The following is a 27,958-nucleotide window of genomic DNA, read 5'->3' as shown; positions in this document are numbered from 1 at the left end:
TATAGACGAAACTGGGCTCAAAAACAAATTGGTCACCATTCCATCATGAGAAATATGACAACAATGACAGAAGAAATAATGACTGAACTGTCTAAAGGAATTTTAGAGTTTTACACAACTCCTTTCATTTTTGCTCTTCACGTGTAATTTGAAGCTGGTAAAATCATTTTGTTAAAAGCTCATTCAACTACTAAATGTTAAACAACAGCGAGTCATGAGTAGAGCCTATTACTGTCTGAGTGAAGTGTTTTGATTTTCACTTTGTTTTCTTAAACTTTATAATTTTTTAATGAGCTAAATGGAACTATCTTCATAACCAAGTATGGCACCAAATATTGCATTAAAATAGAATTAAAGCTTGTTAAATTCACAGCTGTATTTTGCATCAATACAAAGGCTTTAGCCAATTCAAACTGTCTTCCCTACCGAGTGCTGCTTCTCTGAAAAGGGATCCTGGTGAATTAAGAAATAGTCAGCTTTGTTACTAACATTTCATTGCAGGTTTTGCTTAAAATCTTTGGGATACAAGCACTATCAATGTACAGAACATAGGGAACGTTTCAGCTCTGAAATGCTCTATTTTGTACTTCTTCAGGCAAGGTAATGATAATTGAGCTCTCAGCGTACAGTGACAGTTGTCTGGAGTCTGCCTGCCCACATCTGCTGGTCAGTTGATCTCAATAATTGGGAAGTCTTTTCAATGAAACCAGCACTCAACAAGGTTTATGTACTTCAGAGGATACTGCTGTTTTCTTTGAAAGTTAGTACGGAAGGAAAGATGTTAAAAGGTGACACTGCCAGCCCGGTCTGTACCCCAGCATAATTGCACAGCAAAGCAGACATTTTCCACACACAAAACGCAGCTAATTTTCAATAGCACCAGGTCATGTACAATGGGTGATGGTGATGCCTGCAATCGTGGACATGACAGTCCATGCCACAACCCACCATTTAGATGAAAAAGTAGGCATAAATTTACATTTTATAAACTGAATGTGATCACTATTAAACTTGTGACATTTCAAAAGGCTACTTTAATAAACATCTTCTGGGTTTTATAGTTAAGTTCACCTGATAAATACCACAAAAGCCATTCATATTGAGTCAGCTGCATGCTGTATGTTACTTTGCTCAACCAGGCAGCACAAAGAAATCTTCCAAAGAGATATAACTAAGTTGTTTTTGATTTTTCTATTGTTTTTTTTTTCCTTTTTTAGTTTTATTTTTTACTTGGTTTTACTTTTAATCAAGTTTTAACTGGGTTTTAACTTTTTTTATTAAATTTTTTGGGGACTGACTTTAATCCTATTTTATTGAGTTTTAACCTTATCTTCTTGACTGACTGATTGATGTCCTGCTGAGCTCTGTTTTCTTAATCTTGCTGTATGCCTGTTTTTATGCTGTGAAGCACTTGGTAACTCTGTTTTGAAAAGTTATGTATAAATAAAGTTGTTATTATTATTATAGTAATAATATACAAGTATCCAACAGTAGGGACAACTAAATTACACAATGTGATGACTCATTCATAGCATTAACAAGCTGAAAAATAAAAATGAATAAACCTATTCAAAAGACGAAACAGTGCAAAAACTCTCCTACATAAAAGGCCTCAGGATATTCACTCTGCTGCAACTGATACAATTATTCAATGCTGATAAGAGAACAAGGCCTTGTCTACTTGTAGGCAGGTATTTTCAAAAACATTTTGTGTGTGTGTGTGTGTGTTTTGAAATTCTGTAAACATGCAAATGCCGTTTTAGGTCCCTGTAAATGCACCTCTTAGAAAACTCCATCCAGGATGATGATTTTAGAAACTTTACCAAGTTATGTGTTGACAAAGGTGGACATAGCAAAACTTGTGCTAACTGGACCTGCAACAGAACTTCCACATGCTTAATCATACTAGCACAGTTACTGTCCCACTATGAAGATAAGCACAGACGTCTGAACAGACTACAGATTAACTGCTGCTTTATTAAACACTCCAAAGACACAACCACTGTCAATGTCAGCAGTTTGGTTAAGACCAAGCTCAGGTTGATGGGAAAACTTTGAGAATGAAATGGGCATTATAAAGGAACTGCAAGAGAATTTTCACACAAGGACATTATTTGTGTCTGTGAGGGAAATGCTAGTAAAAAGTAGCCTGTTGCTGACATGGTGTGTTCTGTACAGTGGTGCGATTTTGTGTCTTCATGTGGACAAGGATATTTCTGCGCGTGGATTGGGTTATTTTTGAATACGGATGAGGTTTAAAAAATACTTGCCTATGTGGCCGAAATTTCACCTCCAAACATCAGAATTTATTCAATTTTTCACAAAACTTACATTTTCTTTTCATAAAGTTAAATTTGACCACATCATACTTATGTTTTAATTTACCACTACCTCAGTCATTTAACAGACAGGAATTTACATCTTAATGTAACGGTATGTCACCTTGTTTAGTAAGCTAACTAGCTTCTACCCTCCTTTGAATATGATTATCTAGTGGGACTTGAAGTCAAAGTTAGGGTGTCTTCTACCACAGCTGCTTATTGTAGTTTAGGATGAGCTGCAGTAGAGGAGAAGAGAGAGTTTTTTTTCACATAGACAGTTGGTGTGCTGCAATTCAGTTTAATTTAAATCACAAAGCTGATGTGCTTAATCCTTATTGGCTGGCAGTTCAATTATATAATTAAATTACACCGCCCACACAGTGCTTCTCTCAGCTGCTGGCACCTGAGTATAAACCACAGGTGATTGTACAGCTGACTACAAGCGTTAGTTCTAATCCATTTATGAATTTGTAATGAAAACAGCTGATAGTGATAGCTTCATAATCAATCAGTCAGGTTATTTGACCTTTTGTGTGTCTGCACATGTGTGAAGACGACAGGTGAGAGTGAACAGTGATGAAGATTAGCCGACTATGGCTTCAGGGGTCCTGACCTTGTAGTGGTCACTCAGACTGAGACGTACTCATCGGATGTCAACAGATTAAGTTCCTGGGCAAACCTATTTTAAGACACAACAAAAAAAGTCACCTGACAGACATGTTTTTCTCCATACAGATGTTAACACGGAGGCATAATAAACCACAGTGAAAACTGTACTGTAAACAGAAGTTATAAGCCTGCGTAGGGTGAGTTTGGAGGGATAAAATGAAGCAGTAATCGTACTGATGGTATCAGAGAGAACAAATCCCTTTTTAAACAAGGCATCCGAAATTCCCTGGAGATCCAACATAAATCCTAGACGAGACGTGTCTATTCTGAAATCATACTGACAGGGAGCGTCGCCCCTCCAAAAAAGGCAGCATGTAGAATGGCTTTGCTCCTTAATTACTGAATTGCTTCCAAGTTATCTGAGTGGTGCATTTTTGTGGTAAAAAAGTAGAGAGTGCAGGGTTGTGGTAGGAAAAAAGAAAGACTTGGGTCTCAAAATAAGAGGGGAAGTATGAGGAAATTGCATTGTGCTTTAAGTGGACACTGTACTTTCCAGCTTCAAGTATTTCAAGTACTTGAGTAGACATGCTAAGGATCTGTCAAACAAATAAACATTTTAACAGCATATAATTCAGGGTTTAAAAACAGTGCATGAGAAGGATTTGACTATCTTGGAACAGCTGTTTAAATTTCAACAGGGAACCTAAAGTAAACTGTTTTCTTATACAAAAGCCTCGTCATGTCAGGTCTTGAATCAAAGGAAATCATCAAACACTAACAGCCTCTACAAATGTTTTACTTAAAGCTAAGACAAGCCGAGAACGGGATAATTTTAGCAGTAGAGTGTTGCATCAGCTGCTGCAAAGATAACTCAACACTTGCTGTCTCCAGTTCTCAAACCTCCTTTTTGGACAAGTTAATAAAATATCAGTGACAGTCAGCCAGCCTGCTGGAGCACGGCTTTGTAGTACAGAGGACCAATTCACATGATGATACACTTATAAATAATGCGTCTATTTTATGCAGGTTTTTTCTAGGCTTTCAAGGTGGATGGATTAAAGGTCAGTTCAGTACACTCTCAGGGATCTGCTGGTGAATTTAATCTATTTATGGGGCCTGTTGTTCCATTCTGGCAAGAAAATAAACTCCAAAGATTCTTCTCTATGTTTTTGTTACAGACCTGACAGTATTTTGGCAGAACAGCCTGATACAGTCACAGTAAATCAAACCCTGGAAAAGTCTGCAAAAATGAAATTTTCCACCATTACAGTATTGTCATACAGTAACAATTCAGAAATCAGAATGAATTTAAGAATGTGACACTCAATCTTATTCCACTTCAGGGCATTTTTGAAAGTCTGTAATGCACAATACAAAGCGCTGTGTCAAAATCCTTATGAGGCTACTTCTTAGCTGCAGTGTTTAAACCTTTTAATGCATGAATCTGAGTGATTATCCTGCTAATACTCTGGTTTCTTGCCAAAAATGTTCAAGAAGAAAATTCACACATTTTGCAACTCTCTCCAGTCAACCAGCATACATAATGTTTTAACAAAATGAAAATAGGGACTTCAGTATCAAGGAGAAGCAGGACTGGCCATCTAAATGATTAAAGTCAGCACCCTTGGTAGTTGGCACCATAACTACTGGTCAGTTAAATCATTAATACTGTTTAAGCAAATCAGACCTACATTCCTGGTCACATTCTCTGTCCAAAGCCAGAGCCGTAATGAGCCATTGTAGCTCCAGATAATGGTTACTGCCATGGTGCCACGATGGTCTACTACCCTGATGTTAACACAACGGATTCCTCTAGATATCAGTCTGGTGGTGAACAGATCTGTATCTGTTTGATCTAGAAAATGGAGATGATGTTGCATGTATGCCGTGTCTAGGGACGGGGATCAAAACCCGGGCCCGTAAAGACCAGGTTCTGTACTTTTCAAACACACAAAAATCAATAACGTTTCAGCTTATTGATACTGCTATCGAGTGTCACAGGCTGTGAGGTAATGTCATTTTATGATCACTGGTATAAAAACATGCATCAGTTCTTGCAAGTGGGAACATGGGGTTAATGTGCATCAGCGTTCTCTATCAAAATGCTGGCAGCATGCAATCCTATCCACCTGCATGTGCTGCAAGTAACATGCATTCATAACTAGGGCTGGGCAATTAATCAAAATTCAGGTTAAATCACAGTATGTCCTGCTGCAATTTTCAAATCACAGAACATGCAATATTTGTTTAACATGAAATGTGTCAAAAACACCAGTTTAACCATTTTTCTTTTTGTTTTTCAGAGAAGAGGTTATGCTCTACACATCAGGCAATCAAGTTTCAGTTTCTTAGAATTGTTTTTTTTTCCTAAATTGTTCAGCCCTATTCATAACTCTTCCTTCAGCTGCTTCAGGAAAATGTTCTTCTTCACCTGTTGGGATAAACACTAAGTCCTCTTATTTAAAAAAATGAATACAGTGAAGAAATCTGTCGTGTGTTCAGCAGAATTGAAGTTAATTAGCAAACTTAATGAGCCAAAAGACAGTTTTAAACTAAATCAGACAACTGTATCCTTTACATCATGATGTGTTCAAATGCCATTTATAAAAATGGAGAAATTCAGTTTTTGAGGAGAAACTTCAATCGATAAAGTTGTGAATACAGAGAATGTGTGTGCATAGATGTAACAGACTGAATCACAACTTTTGACCTCAAGCACCTGAAAGTTTAGACCAATTCTGTTGTAAATATTTGTCATCATTTTGTCTTTCCACCAAACAGTAGAAAAGTATCGGTATCTGTGTTGATAAGGACTCGGATCAATGAGTATTGATAAGGGTATCAAAAACAAAAAAATGAAGATCTCAGTCCCTAACCGTGTCAGGTTGTACTTGTGTAAGTGAAGCAACGTGTAACCACATTCAGGATGCACACGCTGGCATTGATCTGCAAGTAGGATCAAAGCTGATAGTGCTAGCACTGCTAGTGTTAGCCACACTCAGCAACCCCATTTTTCACTGTATCCCCGCCTTTGCAATGTCCCACAATTTATCAACTAAGCCTGAGTCTGACTTTTTAAATTTTTTTTCTTAATTTTCAACTCATCAAACAAACACTATTAAAATTTGGGTTTAGCTGGATTTGAAAATATTTGTGTAGGAACTAAGGCTAAGCAATTAGATTAGATTAAATTGTAACATGTCTTACTGCAATTAAATGTGTCGATATCAACAGTTTAATATTTCATTTTTGCAGCAGCATATCTGTTATGCTCTACAAATTATGCAAACATTGAAAAAAATGTTTTTAAATAGTTGACCAAATATCCTACTCTCCTTGTTTTGTGTGTGTGTGTTTTTTTTTTATGTTTCTCTTTTTCAAAATGAGACTGGTGTTTGAAGTACACACAAGACAAATAATTTCAAAAACTGCATATTAAATCGCAATATTGGTGGAAAAAAAATCACAATAAGATTATTTTCCCCAATTGTTCCGCTCAACTAGAAACTATAGATGCATGCAATTAGCCAACCAAATATTACATTTGAATCCCTTTTAAGTTATCACCAAAATAACTAGTCAGTTAGGCAATTCTTAATATTATTTGTACTTGTCAAATGCACCATATAAACTATAAGGAAGCTGCCCACCACTTGTAGCTATCAGAGCACCAGTCAAGAGCTACTGCCTTGTTGTCACAATGCTCTTTCGCCTAACTGTAAATAACATGAACTGATAGCACCATTAGCATCCTGCTAGCACTTTTAAGCACTATCATGATCAAGAAAATAAGGATATAGTTGTATGTAGGCTGTTTAAGTTCATAATCATACACAACCTAAGAAGTGTCTAATGCTTCAAGTCCTGAGGTTTTACTCATATGGAAAATCTTTTAGATTCATGCTCAGAAAATGTTAAATAATTTACGACACAATCTCAAGATTGCCTCTTGTTTTTCTCAGACAGTTTAAGACGGTGATCTCAACGTTTTTCATTACAATGTGTGGAAGTTGTATCACCTATTGTTGGTTTCTTTTAATTGTGCATTTTTCTATCTCAACATCACTGTATATTAAGGGAACTTGTATGACTTTAACAACTTAAACAAAGGTAAGATAATAAAAAAAACTGATGTTGAGTGAGTGAGCAGCACTACTTAGGCCAGCCTATTTAGTACATTACTTAAAAATGAGGCCATCATTTTTGACAAGCTAAACACAAAAGAACCAAAGAAAGCAATCTGCATTCTTTCACACATAAACAAAGCTATTTGTTTGTTGATTCAGACCATTTTTATGAGGAATATTTTATCCACGTCACTGTTCTACCACCACATTACTGCCACTAGTTGAACAACAACCACTTCCAACAAAGTCTCTGTTATCAGCCTTGTTTGTTCAACCTTGCCACTCATTAGCAGGCCCCCCTCTGGCTGTATGAATGGATAGGGGGAGGTCAATACACTGACCCTGCGTGCCCACTCACTGCCCATACTGCAAACAACAGAGGCCCGTGTGTTCTGCAGATTGCATCACAGTCCAGCTAACGAGCAGATCCATCGGCCTGAGAGCGCTAATGCAATTATGCAACACAAACCCCAGCGCTGTGAGTCGAGGCTATGGGGAAGAAGGATGAATTGGATGTGACAACTCGTGGGTTTGTTATCTTACCATTACTATACAGAGCAAGAGATGCATTGGCTGTATACACTGATGTGCACAGAGGGGAAGAGAGAGATCTAAAAAGATATGATAAAAGAGCTAGGACAAACACAAGGGAAGAGGAAAATAGAAACTGTAAACAAAGATAAATATAGAGAAGGATGACAGCATAAGAAAAGGAGTATCTTTAAAGGAGTAAACACAACATACATGACGTAAAATATTGGCATGTAGTATTACATAACAAGTCTGAGGGCACAGCATCCCCAATAAAGGGGACACTGTTTCATCCCATCAGTTTAAAGACACCTTCACACGCAATGTCCACAACATAATGCAATCTGGACAACAATCTGAGAAAAAGCAACAAGCTAACATGAGCTGAGTAACAATGAAATGATAAGTGAAAGCTCACAGAGGGACCATCTTACTTGGTGCTAAATGCCAAAGCAATTTAAAAGATGGAGTCTGAGCTTTTCCTGACTCGACATTTTGACTTAGTGTTATTGCCGGGGCCCCAGTTATGGCTTTGGCTCTTTTAAATGGTTGAGTGAAGTCAGAGCAAGTGTTGGTCTCACATCTAAAACCCATCCAGTTTAAAATGTGATGTTTAAACTGTAACACTGTCAGCTGAATATAAACTAAACCGTAATATTATACACTCCCTCACTCACAAAATATTGAGCACAGACTCTATCAATCCAACAAAGCTATGTCATTTCTACTTAGAAGGATGATGTTTATATGCACTTCCTCTCTTAACAACAAGAATCTACAGCAGGTAATGTTACCACTAACGCTACATGAAAATGAAATTAGGAGACAGCAAGATGAGCACTTGAGCATTTAAGTCAAAGACATCAGTAATGCTTAAAGTAACTCTGAAAACATGACTGCATTTGAATGCAAGTCTTCTAGGTCATATTAGTTTTTACAGTTGGTCATGTAATTTTCATGTAGTCTATTAGCTGTTTGCAGTCACGTGATCCAGGTGACACACAAATGTCAAATGGGGGACAGGAGAGGTGGAATAGCAGTCAGAAATAAAGGGGAACAGAGGAAAGTTAATGTGTTGAGGCTCCTGCTGGACCTACACACGTTCATTAGAAAATGTTTACATGCATTGGCTGTGCTCCTTATACTTTACAAAAAAAAGTGATTTTTTCCACTGGTTAACCTATACTGCCAGGCATGGAAGCAGTTGATTTCCTCGAATAACTTAGTCCTTCAGCCCTCCCACTATACATTTAGCCAGATGAAGCACAAGTCTTGAGGAGTCTCTGACTGAGTTATGAGGCTAGCTGTACCCGTTAACAGCTATTCACCCTCGTTTTGTGACCAACATGCGCACATGCACTTGTGCACATGATGAGAAAATCATACGAATCAAATCAATGTTTCATCAAATATTACCATTCCTCTTATTTGCTGCATTAATTTTGAGTTTTGCATTGTGTTTATTGTGAATGCTCACACTAAACACAGTTGACACATCAGTTTACCATTTAGTCTAAGTAAACTTGTAACTTTTAGCTAAATTAGAAATTCTTGTTATTACTCTCTGGTGTGATGATACTTGTTCTCTGCAAGATGATGCCTGACAGTAGAAAAGTCTTGCTATCATTAGTCCCTAAAGGAAAAATATGCATGGCAAAAGAACTATATGACGATGTTACGGAAGAATTTCATACTTTTGAGAGAAATTTTTGCAGCATCCTAGTTTTAAATCCCTGATTTTTGTGTCATTATAACACAACGATACCATAATCAAATCACATAACCAAAAAAGTAAGAAAAACAAGAGTGCAAGGGGTGTACTCAAGTAGAATGCTATCAGCTGTGGCTAAGATTACATTCCCCATACATAGTCTGGATTCCCCAGGTACCGGTGTTAAGTGGAGAGCATGAAGATAAGAGGGACTTGATTAGCAGGGGTGCTATATTTACTGCCATTAGTCAGGACCTTTTACCCTGTAAGGTGGTCCGGTTCATCAGAAAAATCCACCTGAGGAATGTTTACGTTCTGTGGCTGTGAGGTATCAGAAAGTTTTACCTATCTAGAAAGGTGGTTTAACTCCATAAACCCGCCTTGAAACACAGTATGAAGGGTTTCAGATCACTAACCTTTAAATCAGAATATGGTCATCTTAGGCTGTTCAGTTGTAAATCATTGAGATTTTGAGGCAGTTTACACATCAATAGTACATCTCAGACATTTTAAGACCACCCTGAACAACTCTGTTTATTTTGGCTTGCGTACTGTTTTTATTTCCATGATGACCATAAAAATACTGCAATCAGCTTCCAAAACAACTCCTACTTATTTTGGCTGTGTCTATGTAAATAGAACCCAGCATAACACTGATACCCACTCTATAATTTGTGAAAGGATGATAAAATTTACATATTGTTGTGATGGTTAAAGTGTAAATTGAGAGCACAGTGTTGGCTGCTTTTCTATGAGGGAAACTTTGAGTTTATCTCTCCGTTTATCTATGTCTTTGTCCTTTTGCTCAGCAGCTTTAAAACAAATACCTAGTATCAGCAAGGAATGAGGAAGAGGAAGGAAAACAGTGTGATAGGGACAAGGCAGTACAGGTTTTTAAGCAGAAGAAATCAAAACAAGAAAACTATAAACTTTCTTATATGCATAATGCTTATCCTTGTCTTTTAGACATAATGTTCTACACTTAAAACGTAAATACTTTGGTACCTCTCCAACACCCATCACAGAGCATTTAGACCATCATTGTTCAGAATATCACAGCTTAGGTCTTAACGGGAGGCTGCACAAGAGCTTCGAGTTTTGCAAACAGCTTTAGTAACTAAAATCCTACATTTGTATTAAAAAATATAACAATAACCACTGGAAATTGGGTGCTTATATTGTTTACATGAAAAAAAGTCCTCTACATGTTCAGCCCAGGAGAAAGAGAACTAAGCGGACCCGTGTTACGGCTGGGAACCTCCCCTCACTGTGCACCCAGGGGGGTCAAGGTGACATTCCACAACACCTCTGAGACTGGTCTAATGGAGGGATTGGTGCATGGCTTTTGTTGAGAGGGAAATAGGAGACCATAAAAAAGGTGTGTAACAGGAGATGGAAGTATGCAAAAGGCACAGAGGGGAAAAAAGTGAGATTCTGGGTCAAAATTTTTGGGAAGGTAGGAGGTGAAGAGAAATGTAAAGGAAATTCCTGATTATGTATATTTAGATGATCAAAAAACAAGAAATATATTCACTTTAACAGGTGATTTACCTTGTATGTATAATAACATTTAACTCAACACCTTCTGAATAATATCATTAACACAATTTTATCCTTCCTCCTGAAATCATTTCTTTAAAATTGTTGTATAAAAGATGTTTGAACCATAAGTATGCTCTTGATGCTATTTCAGAGGTGACCGCGGTGGCAGCCACAGTTTTATTTGACACTATTTCCCCTGTCCACTGTCACAAAAGACAGAAATTCTACTCTTGGTCTATAATTTAGGGTTTGGCAGAACAAATGAATACAATTCCCTTTTGGTGTTTTTCTTGTAAAATCTATTCAGATCTTTTAATTTGCATTCCATTTAAAGGACCAATATACTCATGGTGAGACATTCGTGAAAATAAAATCAGCGGCACACGTAACGAAACACTGTAAAAATTAGAAACGTCGAAGAGCCAGTATAAATGTGCTAATCTTCAGTAAATTCAAAAACACTGAAGCTGAATGAATCGAGTCATGCTGTGTTTTGGCAAACAAACTAATTTTTAACTGATGAAATGCAGCCATGCAGTCTAATTATCTTTTCTGACATTTAACCCTAAAACCTGACCTCTGAGCCTGCAGAGCGCAGGTGCAACAGTCCATCAAGCAGAGAAAATTTAACTCTTACCGTCATAAAAACCAACAGACTGGAGACTTCCTAAGAGTCAGGTACAGGTGAGCTGTGAGCCCTCCCCTTTTCTCTTCTTATTATCTGATTTGTTTTGTCTTTCTCTTCCCTCGCTTAGATTAGTCTCTCCTTCCAGTTAAGTTTTTATTCCCAGATCTTACCCGCTTCAATGCCTGAGAAGCACAGAGACAACAGAACGGGGAGAAAGTTAGAGAGCCAGGGAGAGGGAGTGACAAACAGGGAAAGAGAGTTCCCTGTTTGGGTGAAGCAGTGATCAGATACGGCTATTTTCAGACTCAGGCATGCTCGTCTATGAGACTGGAAAGTTACCCCCCAGTGTGGATGGGTGGGGGCTAAGTGACAGGGCTGACTATCTCTATTTTATCACACGTTTGCATGCATGCCTACCACACAGTATGTGCACGCATATTCATGCACAGCTGACAACATGAAAATGCATATTTTATGCTGTTCAAAGCAAACGCAGACGTACACACGTTGCCATTCTGAGGTTTAAATTCATCAGGTAGGAACACCTCTGACACGTTATGCAAGATATCCCTCTCTCCGCCTGGCTTTAATGTCACACGGCGACCCATGTCGTCAGCGTGAGGCTATGTAAAGTAGACCCCTCCACACAGAAACTGACAGGAGTGTCAAATTGTTCTCACATGAGATTTTCTCTCACTCCATGTTGCTGACACATTGATTGCCTGTGAAGACGGCCGGCTCAGAGATGTAGACACACATGCACAAAGAGAGGCTCACCCACCCAGCAGCATTTTTCTTTGTATCCCAAATAAACCGTGTGTGGTCAAGGTTGTAAATATATACGGACTAATTTTGTGTCCACTCACCTGTGTCATTAATAATCTTACTGCTGTGTAATCCATATGGGAATGTATATTTGGAGATGACCACACACACACCCTTCACAGGCTGAATATACACAGCATTGGGGTCAGCCAGAAGCACCTCTAGACCCCAGACTCCCTGCTATTCCCAGAATGATGATGTAACTACTGCTATTAGCATCTCATATTTAGAGCCTGGATACCTAAAACCGAGCAGGCAGCTACCGTGCAATATGCTATTTGGATCGCTTCCACCTCCTTCATTCGCACCCTTATTTGTCAATAAACAACACAGGCACAAAAATCAGCGACTAACAAATTAATGCGTATTGTGGTTCAAGGAAAGTTCAGCACTTGCTAAAAAGGAAATCCATTAATGTATGGTAATGTGGTTCCATTAGCGGCAAGCGAATGCTGATAAGATTGCTGAGTGGTGACTTCTTTTTCCTTCAAAACAAATAGCCAAAACAACAGTCTAAATTCAAACTATGACTTCTACATCAAGCCGCGTTGCCTCCTCTATTTTTCCTCTGCCTAATTTTAACTTGCTTTGATGAAGCAGCGGGGAAATCACCCAAAGGTCATAACTAACACAGAATACGTTTAACATCAGTCAGTGTCCTTACAAGACTCAAGAATTGATAGTCCAATCAGATAAGGATGTTTAATTATTCCTTAACTGTTTCAGCTCAGAGCCACACTGAATCTATTTAATAATCATGTTTACCTGTGGAGTTAACCATCATCAAAGTTTTCCAATAAAGCCAGCTGTCGCCCAAATGTCAAATATTTCAAACCAAAAGGTTTCCTTCAGGCATCCACTGATGCATTGGTAAAACATCAACATCATCTGGCATCGGCAAATAATGTGGCATGAACAGAGATCAGTTAGCTGTGTTTATCTGTTACATCTAATTAACATGATGGTAGCATCTGCTATATATTAGTATCATGAATCCACTGGCTTGGTTATCAAGGAAAATGCAGAGAATAATGATAGTTTTGAAAAGTGCATTTCTCAACTAAAAACATACAAATATTCATTAGCATAAACAAATAAAAAACTTATGTCTTTACAGTACCGCTTTCAAAATAACAATATTTTTCAAAATGTATATTATTTTCCTTTTTGGAAATAAGGTGCTTCTACAAAGTTACATGCAGTGGCACTACTGTAAACTTAGAGGCATTTTTGCAAGCATTTTTATAAAACCTTTTAAGTACTATTATGGAATTTCTCAGTCTGAAATCACACCTGCAATTACAATTAGATTAATCATGCAGCAGGGTTAGGGTTAGGGTTAGGCTACTCACTTGACACATCTGTTTTTGTGAGGAGGGGACTCTGAGGATAATTCTAAGACTGATACATCTACAGGAGGGATCAGTGTTTGAGAAATCTTAAACCAACAACAATCTAGGCTCAGAAAGCCAAGCTAGCAGCAGTCTCCGACATTCCTATAGTCTTTGTTTGACTGCTGCACTCAGAGGCTATATCATTACAGATTCAACAATGCAGCAAATCCTTATAAAAGAAGAATACTAAAAGGTAGGGATGCAGAATATCAGATTTTTGCAGACATCCAATTCATTTTAGCTGATATCAATGTTGATACTGATATATAAATGCAGTTCAAAACTGTTGTCCTTAAAATACACTTTAAAGTTAACAAAAAAAAAAATCCAAACTTAGTCCTTACATTTTTAAATCTAAGGAATGAAGATGATCAAGAAGAAGACACATAAAATGGGTCTGGATTCACCATATTAAATGATTATCAACTCATGATCTATTACATTGATAGCTGAATTTATCAATTCTTTATTGAGCAGCCTGAATGGTAAATATAAGTTTCTTCCACAACACAAGGTATCTTAGGCATATATCTACTAGAATTCAACAATAAACTCACATACTGACTCCAGCACGTATCAAAACAATACAAACATGGCTGGACCAAGTTTACCTGTCATGGTTAAGTTCTTGGTGCCCACTGTCACTGTGCCAAAGAAATGGAGGTTAAGTATAAATCCATTCTGTATCGATCTGGCCCTAATGATAAGAAGCAGTCCTGTAGCGATGGAGGAAATGTCCCTCCTTTAAAAACCCAAGGCAAGCTCCAGACTTTTACAGTCCCATTACTGTGATTGGTGTGTCAGCAGACTTGATCAAACAGCAGCTGGGCCTCAGAAATTTCCGGCAATGTGCCAAGGATCATGGAGGTATGGTGAAAAGCTAACAACTGACAGGTGCTAATGACGTAACCTCTTGGTCTGAATCAGAAAAGTATCAGGAGACCAATAAAGTAATGAAGGGCCACAGCACCAGAGTTTAGATGTGATTGTTATCTATTTACTTCAGACTAAATCCTTTAACCTACAAGAGGCTTTACAGAGAATCCCCAGCAACATCTGAACAAACTCTCTGACTTTGGTGGATGTAATTTCACAGCTCTGGATCACACACTCGTGCATGAAATCTCTGACGAGAATCTCCTATCACGTTTTGAATGTAAATGCATGATTTATAAAAACAATTTACCCCAACATGACACAGCAGCAGCTTAGGAATGATCTCATTAAAGTACCAGCACAAACTATTTTTATAGCGACTGACACACACTCACACTCAAGCGCACAGACACTTTGACCTATGAGCCACTCTGGACTACAGTGGCCGCGTCGACATGGTCTCACCCGTACAGTTTCAACACCTAATTCATTATCAGCTTCTGCAAGGCCCTGCCATTCCCAGTTAAGTAAGTGATGGGTTATAAAAAGCAGAAGAGCTGTGCATGTACACATTAGTAAGTGTCACTTACTGGAAAACACTTAAACCTGGGGACGGATCAAAAAAGGAAAAGTATATTCATAAGTTAGTGTTAAACAGAGACCATGCAAAAGTGCTGCTGCTGCTTTTGAGTGAGAGACAGTGCAGAGGAGAAGAACTAGAAGCTAATATCATCCATGTTTTGATGCAGCAAATCCTGTTTTAACATCTAATGTAGAAATTTCAGGTCATTTATGCTAAATAGACTAATAGAAAATAGTCTTGTAGAGAAATATATTGATATTAATTAAAATCTCAAGATATCGCCCAGCCCTAATATATATTGTCATAACGCCAAGACTGAAGAAAGGCAACGGGAATGAGCAGTGACTCGGCAAGACCACCAGGATTTTACTCCGACTTTGGAATTTTGTCTGCGACTTTGAAATCGGAGGAAAAGTCTTTAGGTGTAAGGCTGCCTTTAGCAGCATCAGCCATTAATCATTTATAAAAAAGAATAGAAATTACCTAAACAATCAAAACAATTACCACTTAGCTCAATAAGTAATCATCAAACCCTTAAATAATCATTAAACCCCATTAATAATTTGTAAAACGTGCAAAAGTCAGGTTTAGTTGTCAAGCAGTGCTTTCACAGTCCTTTGTCCAAGGCTGACTGATTCTTAACCTGACTAAAGGAACGATTTCCAGACTGTAGATATGCTCACATTAGTGTTTATTAGAGAAGACGGCTTCGGCATACCCATGGAGTTTGTCAAGACAGTGTAAAAGCCACCATCACAGCAAACAACAGCTAAAAAAGTGGTGCAGATAAATAAGGAAAGAGAAATGTGTCAACAAAGTTACAGTCAGGGCTAAATTGCACCAAAAGAAGTGATGAAAAACTACTGTGTCAGGGTGCAGATGGCCTAGTGGTTAAAGCACGCCCCATGTACATGGTTGGCCCAGGTTGTAGTCCGGGCTACTTTCCTGCGTGTCTCTACCCCACTCTCTTATCCCTGTTTCCAACTGAATAAAGGCATAATAATGCCAAAAATAATCTGAACAACAAACCAACAAAAAACAGTATTGTCAGTATTTGCAATCAGCTTATCATAAAAACTGGTATCTGTAAAGACCCTGACAATCACAATCAGTACATCTCTAGTTCCATTCTACATCCTAAACATTAAGAGTCTGCTTGCACTGTGCAGCCAACACTTGTCAAAAACCATTAAGCCCAACAGACTGACCTATCACTGTACCCAACATGGAGATCCTACACTTTATCCCAGCTTAGCAAGACAGACTACTTAATTCCTCTGTTTTGTGTTGCTAATTGGTTTACAGCATGTCTGACTGGACCCTGGACTAATCATGGCTTTTGTTTATTAAGCTTTTCACTCTGCTGCAATAGTATGTGTTCTTATGTCTACTCAAATTGATCTTACATTATATTGAAATAGTATTCTAGTATATGATACATGAGGAAATGATAAGGATACTGACATGGAAAGGATGGGTCTAAGTTAAAATGTACAAGTCAGTCAAATCATTCTTCCCTTTCTTGTCCATATTATTACATTTCCTCATAAGATATTTATGCATCAATTGTGAAAACTAAGGCTGATAATGATGTCTAAAATAACTATTTGACTTATGCTGATACTAATTTTTAACTACTTCTTTTGGTAAAAGACTCCCACTGTACTAACATTTTCTTTCATGTTTGAGCATAAATACAGATCAGTTTGTCCATCAGGTGACGTCCTCAGCCTAATGAAAAAAAAACTCTAATTGGAATAAGCAGAACAGGATGTCAGCATTCAATTTGCACAACAGATCAACATATCTATTCACGCCACATTTTATAAAAATAGTAGATGACTGTCAACAGATTAATACTGGCTAATATTAATGCTAGACCAATGAATCTGTGCATCCCTAATTAATGGTTTGCACTTCAAATAGTTGTGAAAACTTAACCTCAACAAGTCGACTTCATCAGAAAGACATTTTTAACTCTTAAGTGCAAAAATTAATATCCAATTAATTTATAACAATATGCATTTTTTACCCTCTCTAGCTCCAGCAAGTTCTTCCTTAATATGCAAATGTAGCACTGGGAAAGTTTTTAAAATCCAGTATGCGGAACAAAAGGCTAATCCTCCTGTTTTATTGCCAGTAATTGCAACTATAACAGTGTCAAAACTGTGATATAATACTTAAGATGTCAATAATCCCCACTTTCAAAAATTATGTAAAACAGTACTGAGCTTCACTGTACCATCATGTAGACCAGGGGTTCTCAAGGTTGAACACAGCCATGCACATTCAAGAACAGTCATGTGGAGACAAGGGGGGGTAAAGGGGAGGGCTTTATGGGGGCCCAAGGAGGTCAGCAACATCCTAGTCCACTATAAAGTTAAACTGTGATATCCTTATTTTATACTAAACCTGAAAAAATAGAAACTCTTTCAGTGAAATAAATCTCTTTTAAATCAATTGTGTAGTATATAGCCTTCTTAAAAATGTAAATCTATTTTGTAAAAAAAAAAAAAAAAAAACAGAATAAAAATGGGTTAAAATTTGAAAAAAAAAAATGAGTTAATTATGGCAAAAAATGATGGAAAAGGTGGTGAAATTGGATCTTAAAAGTAGCAGAAATGGGTTAGAAGTGGCAAAAAATAACCAAAAACAGGCAAAAATGGGTTACAGTGGCAAAAATAGTGGTAAAATCAAATTAGAAAGTGGCTGAAAAGGCTTTACATTGGAAAAATTGGGTGGAAATCTGGTGAAATGGGAAGGAAATCAATATAAACTAGCAAACGAGTACTAACTGAGAAAGAAAAAAATAGGCAGAAATTGGCAGAAATTGGTCAAACCGGCAAAAATGGGCATATTAGATACTAAAATGTGGTTGAAATGGGAAAAACTGAGCATAAAAAGTGGTAAAATGGGGATTAATAGTGGCAATAATGGGTCAACAGAGGCAACACTTGGCTTATGTGGCAAGAATTGGTTTAGAAGTGGCAAAAACAGGCAGACAAAAGTGATTGATAGGGTTTAAAATGGCAAAAAAAAAGTGTGAAATGGCAAAACTGTTAAAATTTGTGAAAAAATGATGAAAACTGGTTCAAATTTGGCAAAATTTGTGTAAAGTGACAACAGTGGAATTAAAAAAAATATTCATTTTTTTAAGGGAATCTGGAGACCCCCTCTTTGTGTCTTGCGACCCCAAAGGGGGTCCCGACCCCAAGGTTGAGAACCACTGATGTAGACAGTTACATCTACATTGGTAGCGGCGTTCTTAATTGTCCCATGATCAATGATAAAAACGTTCAACACTGTTGTGGTGTCCCCCGCTAAAACTGACCATGAATCACTGACGATCCCAATCAAAGATTGTCTGTTGACAGCAAATCAATACTTCATAAAAGAGAGAATGGCTCAGCAGTAAAAAGTCAGCATCATCAAAATGCTGGATCATTGAAAAAGCCTCAGGAGCGAGCTGCAGGCAGCCTCTATTATCAGAGACTAAGAATTAGGCACACACCACTTGAGCCATGACATCAGCCTCTGAAGAAGGGCAGCGAGAGGAAGACAAAGGAGGGAAACACAGCAGAGGGGCAATGAGAAAATAAGAGGAAACCAACACAAGGAAGTAAGAATTATAAGAACATTGTGTTTGTTTAAAAAGTGATAAATATACAGAAAGAAGGCAAAAATGACATTAATCCCCTTGTTACATTCTGTACTTTCAGAAGAGAGTGTATCACATTCTCCTATTCCCTGATGGGCCTGCCTCGATCCCCTTTCCCATCTCTCTCACACACACACACACACACACACAAACATGCAGTCTCTTTTAGTAACTCAGAACTGGCAGGTGCAACTGAGTTAATGCTAATAGAGACATACTTTCTCCCTCATTGGCAATCAATCAAGTCAAAAAGCTATGATCGCCTGTTAAGAGTGTATATTTAAGCCTAAGTGAGAGGCTGTTTATTGGAGTAGCAGCCCCTCTTGAGACAGATAGCAGCCAACTGTTGCTCGTCATATTGCATCCTGCCGTTTCCTTTTCCTCCCCCAAGACACAAGCATGCCGTCAGAAATACTACATCAAAGATACAGTCCAGTAAAACCTACTAGCACACAGGCCAGGTAGGTCAGCGTGGGAGTGGTATGAGGTTCCCGGAGAGATAATGTTACACTTTGTGCATCCCAGGCACCTCCCCACTCTTCCAGTTTTCCAATTCAAATGGCTCTTACTGATACCATCCATCCATTGCTGCTGGCTGTTTTTCCTTCATTACATCATCTCTCTAGTAGATAGTAGCACAGCAAGACATGGGCTGACTACTCCTTGCTGCTCTCTGTTACACTGGAGACAAACACATCTGTGAAATAGTGGAGGATCTATCTTTAAATCAAAGAAAATACACAGCTGCAGTGGCACTCTTGAAGCTCTTCATAAGAGGCTGACTGCCTTTATTAGCAGGTGGATGTACAAACATGGTGGAAAAAACGAGGAGAAAATTAACCTCTGTATTGACTCAACAGTGCTTCTTTGAGGCAAGAGCCTTATTATTAGTGATTTTATCATGACAACAACTCTTACACACTCTTACTAGTAAAGATAAAGCCCAACAAACCATGCTGCGTATCATAATTGTACAGTGGAGAGCTGAAGTTTACTCAAACAATAGGGATTATCCTCAGTATTTAGGATGTAGGTTAAACATGGATATGTGAATTCCTGCTTATTACAGCCCGTTTGTTTTTGTCCGTCATGCTGCTATTGCTGTTAAGTAACATTTCTTTTCCTTTTATTTCCACAGCTTAAAGGCTTGTGGTCTGAGTCTTTAACATGCCCCATGCCCTGACCGCATCTTCCCTTTAATGCACTGGAAACATCAATCCACTGGTATGCACTTTACTGGCGACCTCACCGCATCCGGGATGAGCTGATTCATTTGCCCCTGGTCACGTTTATTACAACTGTGGAGTCGTTGTTGCTTGTAAGGCACTTAAAACACTCAAAATAGCATGTTTACCTCTTCAAACAGCACCAGGTTACAGATAAGCCGCACTCTATAAAAGGAGGGAAAGATGATAGACTTCTTGACAGCACTGAAGTGTTGTACCTACCGTTAAACTACAGCCGTTTTCCTCGACTAATTCCGCAACATGTCGTCAGGTAAACAGCCTCGTCCATGAGAAATGACTGAAGTCCTCACGCGGGCAGAATTAGCGAGCTACAACGGCTCGTAAGCTAGCACTGCGTCCGTGTGATGAAACCGTACACCTGTTTTTGAACTCGCATGGATGTAGCCGGGTGTTCGCTGCTAACTAAAGGCAACTCCCTCTCTCGGGGGGTCACTGGGGCTCGAATAGCAATGCGGTGAAGCTGTCCTGTCCTGTTTTTCCTCACGGCACAAATCTCCAAGGCAGAGGGGGGGGGGGGGAAACGACGCGGCAGAGGCAGAAATAGTTACCGCTTTCTGACCAGTCGCACCACGGTCCCACAACACCAGCAGCAGCCACTCCACCGGCTCTTAAGCACTCGCCTCCATCCAGAAATGGGCTGAACCTGCCTCCCGTTTCCGTTTTTATTATTATTGAATGATGCCGCGGCTTCGTGCGCAAAATGGCCTCTGTGTATTTTCATTCAGCAACAGTCGACCGCGAGCTTCTCATTGGGTATGCGTGTAGCCATGGCAACGCCCGCGGTTCAATCAGTGCACGCAGAGGACACGCACAGCGGGCCTGTGTGGCTGCTGCTCACTGCTAACAGGGAAGTGCCACTTTACCTTCATATCCGCAGTGTACACTCACAAAAGAGTGGCCTCAGACATCAGCAGCTGACTGTGTGCAGGCTACGGACTGTGTGCTAATGGTTAGAACACGATAATAATACAGGCAGGCTTAGAGAGTGATTCACAGGGCCCTGCTAGGAATAAGCTACAGCTCAGATGCCAAAATTTCTATCAATAAGTGCTTCCCTGGCAGCATATCATGTTGTCATCAAACTGTTAAATGGGCCTTGTTTGTATTTTGAGTATAGATACAAAACAAAACAAAAAAACCGAAAGCAAAAAACTGTTCAGAACTGACTCAAATTAAATAAAATAAGGGACAAAAAAAAAACATTTTTAGTCTTTAAAAGCAGTATACTGACTGACATGAACACTCAAGTCCAATCTGATTGAAGACTAAGGTCATGAGCCGTATACAAACGTCAAAATTGAATAAATAAAACAAAAACTGGGGAGTGGGACTTGCCCCTGACAGGTACCGCATATTGCCCAAAAAAATAAATAAAACTAATATAAATGAAACAAAAATGTATTTTTGAAAATAAATAAATAAATAAATAAACTATTGAAAACCAAAAGGAAATGTAAGACTAAAAGTAAAAATTAAATGAAAATAAAAACTGATAAAAAATCCCAAACTATTATAACCCTGGTGTCAACTCAGGGCCTCTGGTGTAGAAAGAGCACTGAAACTAGTATTTTCCTATTGTATTTTATTTTTTTCTTTAAGACATATTATTCTAATTCCAGAAAAGTTGGGACACTGTGTAGAATGTAAATAAAAACTGAATGCAATGATTTGTAAATCCATTATTCCCATATTTTATTCACAATAGGACATTCACAAACATATCAGATGCTGAAACTAAGATATTTTACCATTTCATGAAAAATATTTGCACATTTTGAAGTTAACAGCACCAAGATATCTTTAAAAAAAAGTAGGGATGGAGCAACAAAAGACTTGAAAAGTATGTTGGCACTAATGAAAAACAGATGGAGGAGCATTTTGCAGCTAATCTTACTACTAACTGGTAGATAGTCTGTCTGTCTGGTGCCATGAAAAAACATAAATATGCACAGATTTTCTATAAAATACCAAAATGATGCACCATTCATGGACTTCTGCTGCGTTCGAGTTACCTCGGAAGTCGGATACTGAAGCTGGGAATGAAATCACACCCAAGTTGAATGTGTTCTATTTGCTCTGAGCTTGTAACAGTAACAGTAAGATACAGAGCCAGAAAACAACTGGAATTCGTTGAAACACACCCACAAGGAAACATATTTGGATGAGATGATACACTGCCACCATGGTAATTAATAAAATGCACTGTCTGTTGTTCTGAATATTTAACGTGGTTGTCAGGATCCGTGCAGGATGTGGGCAGTAGCATTTGACAGAGGCAGTGTTGCGCAGAGGTTTGCCAATCTGTGGAAAATTGTGTCTAAAAACTGAGGAACAATTTCAGAAAAGTGTTCCTCAATGTGCAATTGGGAATACATTGAATATCCACCATCTACAGTAAAAAATATCATCAAAAGCTTCAAAGAATCTGCAGAAATCTCTGTGCACAAGGTACAAGACTGCAGATCAATATTGGATGCTTGTAGATCTTCAGGTTCTCAGGCAGCACTGCATTAAAACAGGCATGATTCTGTACTGAAATCATTGCATGGGCTCAGGAACACTTCCAGAATATATTGTCTGTCAACACAGTTTGTGGTGCCATCCACAAATGCAAGATAAAGCTGAAAAGAAGAGACTATATGTGAACACTTGGTATCATTGCATAGTTAAAAAGTCTATATCTCCAATGGTATGGTATGGGCTTACACATTGGGAAAGGCCCTATCAATGCTAAAAAGTAGATATATAGTGTTGTCTAATTGAGGTGTATATGCAAGCATTCAAAACATTGCTCTTATAGAATTTAAGCAATAATGAACATTTTTTTCGAACTTAGGCCAGCAATGTCAGGCTTTGTATAGTCATGCCAAAACGGAACAGGAAAGAAAAGAGTCTTGGATATATGGCCCCCAAAATAACATGTTAACGAGCTTTATTTAGTCAGCTCCAAAAGCTAAGAGCCAGGCTGAGGAGGCAAATGTCAGCAAAGAGGCTAGTGAAGGCAACTGCTCCAACATGCATGTGCTGAAACTGAAGGACATTTGCAAAGAGCCCGTTCATTCGGCCTTTCAGGGACCCTGCGTTTTCTTTGGACAGGCCTTCATGCAAGAAATAACAGATCTTAAACTGCTTGATAGGTGTGATAGTCCTGCTTTGGCAAATTAGCTGACATGTTTACATCTATTATAACGATCATCTTTGGGCTAACACAATAAATCAACTTTTTCTAACTGCAAGTAAACATGCTGTATGTTAATCGTGAAATAGGGAGATGGTATCAGTCCAAAATGAGAGGGATAAACGTGTAATATCATCCCATGAGGGCTGGAAATCCTGGTGACACCTCTCTATAGGATTAACAGTGAAAAAAAGACTGGCAAGAAAGAGAAACCTCAAGTAAACCTGCTTTATAGGTCAAACTAGGCAAGTTTTCATTGTGCTCACAAAAGAGTGCAAGGAAATGCTGACTGAGCGTGTCAAGTATGTAGGTTAAATAAGGATATCTACACTTATTGGACTTTATACTAAATGGCACAGTAGCCTGTGACTACTGATGTGTTTTTGAATCACTAGTGGAAAAAATGAATTGTCTTTTGTGCTGTGTAATGAACATTTCAGGCTGCATTTTAGCCAGGACCCACAGTGGGGTGCTTGAATGAATTAGTCACAGCACTTTGCTGCTATTATCAATGTGGTGTATCTACAATGCAAATGTTGAGTTAGTGACTTGGCATTTCCAAATGCCAATTATTCAGTGTAGACAAGGAGCTGACATGTTTTCTTGGCATTAAAATCCTGTTAAGACCTGGAGGTGTTAAAGTGATAGGTGTTGATTGACATCAGCTCTGGCATGGTGTTGGCTTGAATGTAACATTTATATCATAGCCGATATTTTTGATGTGCAATCTTTGTCATTTGCAGATTCAATGACAAAAAGAAATGTTTGTCCCTTTTCAAGTGTTCGCTTCAACAAAGCTATAATTGTTTTCACCTTTTCTTTGTGAAGCCAAACAACTGAACCATGTCTGATTTCTGATGGCTTAACTAGGGGAATTCTCCCCCTCTGCGTCCGTCTGTCTGTCTCCCCCATTCTCTCACACACACACCAGGCTGTTAAATTATTTACAGACCAGGAGGGCAGCCCTGGCTAAGGTATCCTGTGACCATGGCAGAAAACATGGCCTGTCCACATTAATCACATTGTTTAGATTTTGTTTAAAGGGAAGAAGGCATGATTATTCGGTCCTGTGTTTTATTTCTGTTGTGCTTGAATAACAAATGAACCAGCAGAGAACAAATTCCATCTATCGATTTATTGTCTTTATTTTGAAGTCCTGGTGCACATCACAGAGATAGATCTGGGAGTGAGACAGGGAAAGCAAAAGCCCCTTTGCTCATAAATTCTTAAAACCTTTAGAGGGCTGTTAGCAATGGTCTACTGAATTGATATGGATTCAGTCACAGAGCAAAGATGCGACTCTTTCACTTTATTAACACTAAGGGAATGTGTACATTGTCATGTAAACATCTGCAGATAAAGTCCTTTTTTGGCATAAAGCTCTTGTAAGGAACTGTAAGTTTTGTGAATTTTGGTGCATAAATATTCACCCCCTTTAAAGTGACTGACCTAACTCAACAGAGGTCCAGCCAGTTGGTGCTTGTAGTCTCACATTAGTGAAATGGGGATCACCTTACAAAACAGATGGATACGCCCGCTTCCGTGATTCTCACTGGCAAATCCATCTTGCAAAGCTCCCGTCTGAACCGTTGGGCCCGATTAGAAAGTGACAGGACCAATCAGCGACGAGGGGCGCAGCAGAGTCGTGAAGTAGCAACAAGAGGCCGGTGCAATTATGGCCAAAGACATTAGCGTGGATGCTAAAGTGCCAGTTTAATCTGAACTTGATGACATTTTTTTGTCAAAAGGAGAACAAAGAACAGCAGTGAGTTGTTTTTTTTTTTTTTTTTCAAAAGTTGTGTACTGACATGTCTACAGTCACAGTGGTTTGCGTCATGTAGGTTTCTATGGAGTTTACTCCTTCAGTAGTGGCTACGTCACGTGTTTTGTTGCTCTGATTGGCCTGTGAAGATGTGACAGACAGAACCTTCATCCAGTCACCCTCAGAGTTTTTTTTTTTTCAAAGGCTCTGCCCTTTCCCAAACACTGTGTATGAATGGTTTCCCAGATGGATGTGTAAAACACATCCATCTGGTGTGTCAGGTTATGCTTTTTGTCCATCAGAAAAGATGCTATAATTGACATTGCACATCACCATCCCCACTGTGAAGCACATTGGTGGCAGTATCATGCTGTGGGGATGCTTCTCGGCAGCCCTGAAAGGCTTGTATAGGTGGTAAAATTAATTCAGCAAAATATAGAAAAAAAAAAAAACACTGGAGGGCATTCTTATTCAGCCTGCAAGAGACCTACAGCTGGGAGAAGATTTATTTTCCAGTTAGACAATGAGCCAAAATATTGGAGCTACACAGCAATGGTTTTAAAGACACCAAGGTGAATGTTCTGGAGTGGCAAAGTCAAAGACCAGACCTCTATCCAATAGAGCATTTGTGGCTGGATTTGAAAAGGGCTGGTCATGCCTAATCCTTGTGCAACCCAACAGAGCTTTAGCAGTTTTACAAAGAAGAATGGAGTAAAATTAGAGTATGCAGATGTGCAAGCCTGATTGAGACCTATCCAAACAGACTCAGTGCTGTGATTGCAGCCAAAGGTGCATCTACTAAATTCTGACTTGAAGGAGGTGGATACTTAAGCGGTCACTTATTATACCTTACATATTGTTGTTCAATTGGTATTACTTTGCAGAAATCTGTGACATTAAAAACAATTTCTTAATTTTTTTGTCACAAAAGTTCAATTATATTGTGATTGATAAACAACCATTTGAAATTACCAGAAAAATGCAGTGCTTTTCATCTAGTTTATTGACTACTTAGTTTTATGTTTATCAAAACAGTACATCTTTGTCAAATAAATGTTGTGCAGTATATCACTAGGCCGAGTGTGCTGATATGGTGCAGTGAATTTTGCCATAAGTCATGAGAAAACTTACTGTTGTTTATCAGCACTCAGTTAAGATATTTAAAAAGAAGAAGATACATTTCCAACTAATAACAGTCCTAAAGTTGTAAAGCTGCACTGTTATTTTGTTGTTAACACATGCATAAAGCTCCCCTTCCTCTGTCAACATTAGAGCTGTACAGATTTAGACTGTTATTGATAGCTGACCTTTGTGAAGTGTCACTGAGCCCACATCTGTGAGTGTGGGTGCACGTCATGCATGCATGTGTTTGCTCTTTTATCACCCGCTCTCATGTGCAGTATGGGCAGCCCTTACTGAATCTTACTGTTGTCAAGTAGGTGCCTTTTTATAGACGCTATGTTATCCACAGACATGCTCTTAACAATCCATTGTGACAGGGCCGGTCAGGATGATGACGATACATTATGTCTGGTATGCAGTGGTGCTCTGCTGATACAGATGCAGACGTACTGAGGGGGAAGCTTAGACATTACAGCACATCATAGAACCATAACAGTACGTCTATGGATGAAGTGTTTCAGATTAGTTAGGGAGTCGTTTGTCTCTCACACATCTGATGGTGCAGATAAGATATTTTAATAAACAAGCTGTTCACTTTGGCAGCAGAACAGCTCATATTTTACTGCTCCCATATACACATAGCCACTACTCGAAACTAAATATTTACATTGTGATTCTATTCTTTTCCATTTTATTTACAAATCCCCAATGGCTGGTATTTGAACAGTACAATGGACTAATTGAAGCACAGTTATTAGCTCAAAAGCAGCTATGTGAAGCTGTTCTTAAGCTAATGTTAAAGATAAGCAAGTAAAATATGTTCTGTTTCAGTGTGCTGCATGCCAACATAGAGCCTTATCATCACACACCAAATACTAGAAATTAAAAAAATATATATTTTTTAATGACTTTTTTTGGGTCATATCATTTAAAAGTTTTCAGAAACCAACAGTTTTTAATTCTCAAAGAAACAGGATTATGTGACGTCTAATGGTGAGGTTCTAAATCATATTTAACTTAATATCTTTATGTCAAAGTGTGTTGTAGGGCCAAAGTTAGTCTAAGAATTTCCTTAATCTAACAAGTTTGAGCAGAAATTTTATGTTTATGCATCAGCACCAGCAATAGCCAAGGCAGAAGGCAAAATGACATACAGATGGACGGCATCTAGGCCATTTTTTTCGGTGCAATATCTCAAGAATGCTGCAATTGATTTTCTTCTATTTTTACGCTAAAGTTCATCAGGACTTACAGATGAACTACTTAGATTTAGGAGGTCATAGGTCAAAGGTAAATGTCAAAAGACCTCTTGTTTATCCCTAGCTTGCTAAGGAATTTTTGTCAACCTGATATCGCAAATATACTTTGAGAGATTTTCCTCACAAAAGTGCAAAAATGATCAGCCTGATTCAAGGACATTCACTGTGGTGGTGGTGGTGGTGGTGGTGGGGGGGGGGGGCTGGAGACTATCCCAGCTGTCATTGGGCGAGAGGCAGGGGACACGGAGAGAACCCATGCGTGCACTGGGAGAACATGCAAAATCTGCACAGAAAGGGAACAAACCAGGGATCTTCTTGCGGTGAGGCAACAGTGCTAACCCCTGCGCCGCCGTGCAGCCTGACACAAGGACAATATTATTTTATTTTTGAGGTCATAGGTCAAGGTCATTAGGCCTCTTGGTCAGCTTTTGCTTGTGAATTTGATATCTCAAGAGGGATTTTCTACAAACTTTGCAAACATGTCCACCCTGGCTCAAGTTATGAGCTGATAAGGTTTGGAGGTCAAAGGTCAAGGTCATACCTACAGCAGCTACAGTAGGAGTCTCTTGCACTTCATCCCCTCCA

At 38.7% G+C, this 27,958-nt stretch overlaps 1 protein-coding gene across 15 annotated transcripts in view; it reads right to left on the bottom strand.

Annotated features, from left to right (window-relative positions):
- Positions 1 to 20,725, bottom strand: part of sorbs2a (sorbin and SH3 domain containing 2a) — a 76,994-nt gene extending 56,269 nt beyond the window's left edge. For 5 of the 15 annotated variants that reach the window (XM_041785573.1, XM_041785581.1, XM_041785576.1 and 2 more), the window contains exon 1: positions 11,479 to 11,648. The gene's annotated coding sequence lies outside the window, so the exon portion shown is untranslated. Of the gene's footprint in view, positions 1 to 2,934; positions 2,974 to 11,478; positions 11,649 to 20,253 lie in introns of those variants that run through there. The other 10 variants (XM_041785578.1, XM_041785584.1, XM_041785580.1 and 7 more) reach the window with 6 other exon arrangements.
- Between the last annotated feature and the right edge of the window lie 7,233 nt (positions 20,726 to 27,958).

This window comes from Cheilinus undulatus, linkage group 4 (assembly GCF_018320785.1).
Source record: "Cheilinus undulatus linkage group 4, ASM1832078v1, whole genome shotgun sequence".
In the NCBI taxonomy this organism is placed as follows: domain Eukaryota; kingdom Metazoa; phylum Chordata; class Actinopteri; order Labriformes; family Labridae; genus Cheilinus; species Cheilinus undulatus.
Note: the sequence above shows the minus strand (reverse complement) of the source record. Positions and strands in the feature narration are given on the sequence as shown.